Genomic DNA, 1846 nt, shown 5'->3' with positions numbered 1-1846 from the left:
CCCCAGTTCTCACAAACTCTGATGCCCCTGACTCCAAGGTTCCTTGTGTTTTTCACCATATCCCCTTAACGTCTTCTTTTGGGGTTTGTGAAGGTGAACAGGCTCTTTAGCTAACTGGGGTGCTGTTTTTGGAACGTAGGTAAACTGTGTTTTAAGCATCTATGATGCTTCGAGAGGCTTTGAGTGTATTTTACGCCATGGTGGTGGTCCTGTGTCTCAGCACTTACAGAAGAAGGGAAAGTGGATTTTGATCTTAAATCAAGAGTCGGACTCTCAACCAGCTGAGCCATCCAGGCGGCCCCACCCTATCATCTTAAAAGTAAAATGTCTTCCATTAAGATTAAGTGCGTTTTGGGGGCACCTGGGTGGCTCGGTCGGTGGAGCGTCCGACTTCGGCTCAGGTCACGATCTCACAGTTCGTGGGTTCGAGCCCCGCCTCGGGCTCTGTGCTGACCGCTTGCTGGGAGCCTGGAGCCTGCTTCAGATTCTGTGTCTCCTTCTCTCTCTGCCCCTCCCCCTGCTCACGCTTCGTCTCACTCTGTTTCTCAAAAATAAATACATGTAAAAAAAAATTAAAAAAAAAAAAAAAGATTAAGTGTGTTTTGCCCGGGTACGGCCGGTACGACCAATCTCCAGGGTGGGAGGAGGCGTCCAACGCTCTGGTCTTTGCAGAGATTTCTGCAAAAGAGTTTTGCTGGTGGGACTCGCTCAGCAAGCAAGCACAGCAAGTGATCGTGGATGTCCTGTCAGCTCTGTGGCCCTTCGCCAGTCGGGGGGCTATATGGCCACAGTCGGAACGAAGTTCTGTGCTTTGAACTGGGAAGATCAGTCAGCAGTTGTCCTGACCACAGTAAAGACAAGAACAGCAAGGTGGATCCTGATGGGAGAGATTTAGCTGGCACCGTGGCTGAGGAAACAGCCCCAGAAGTTCTGGATGGCACCAGGGGCCCCTGTAGCCCCTCCTTCCTGACCGTGGGAAAGTCCTTGAGCCACGTGGACATCTGCAACGGATTGGATGGATCCCTGGACCATAAAAGCTTCTATCACACTGGCAGCCTGTCCTCCGTGGATGCCTTTGACTGTGACCTGCAGACAGGAAAGCTCTCCAACCGCAGAAGTGTTTACGAGCTGGAAGAAGAAGAGCAAATTCCAGATGGGATGTGTATGGATGCTGAGGGGGAGCTCTGGGTGGCCTGTTAACATTGGAGGAAGAGTGATCCGCGTAGATCCTGAGACAGGGGAAAGAAAGACTCCAAATCCTGAAGTTGGCCTGTTGATAAAACAACTTGCTGCTCCGGAAGGAGGGACTAGTCTGAAATGTAGGCGACCTGTGCCGGGATGGAATGGACCCCGAGGGTCTATTGCAGCAGCCTGAAGCTGGTGGAATTTTCAAGATAGCTGGCCTGGGGGGTCAGAGGAACTCCTCCCTATCCCTAGGCAGGCTTTCTTTCTTACTGGAGGAAATTTTTCTCTCTTTTTTTTTTAATGTTTCTTTTTGAGAGAGCAGGGGAGGGGCAGAGAGAAAAGGGGGACAGAAGATCTGAAGCAGGCTCTGTGCTAACAGCAGCGAGCCGGGTACGGGGCTCGAACCCACAAACCATGAGATCGTGACCTGAAACAAAGTCGGAGGCTTAACCAACTGAGCCACCCAGGCACCCTGAACTAGAGGAACTTTTGAAGACATGTAGAAAAGTCTACAGCCGTGGGCGCCTGGGTGGCTCAGTCCGTTGAGGGTCTGACTTCGGCTCAGGTCTGACCTCACCATTTGTGAGTTCGCGCAACAAACCTTTGACACATGTGCTCAGTGGAAGCCCGTGTTCCTGTCCAAGAGAGCAGGGGACTACTT

General features: G+C 51.7%; 1 pseudogene; it reads left to right on the top strand.

Moving 5' to 3' along the window:
• Window positions 1-590: 590 nt before the first annotated feature.
• LOC125926156 (regucalcin-like) lies at window positions 591-1496 on the top strand (annotated as a pseudogene).
• The last annotated feature ends 350 nt before the right edge of the window (window positions 1497-1846 follow it).

This window comes from Panthera uncia, chromosome E1, assembly GCF_023721935.1.
Source record: "Panthera uncia isolate 11264 chromosome E1, Puncia_PCG_1.0, whole genome shotgun sequence".
NCBI lineage: Eukaryota > Metazoa > Chordata > Mammalia > Carnivora > Felidae > Panthera > Panthera uncia.
The sequence above is the reverse complement of the archived record's forward strand: the minus strand, read 5'-3'. Positions and strand labels throughout refer to the sequence as shown.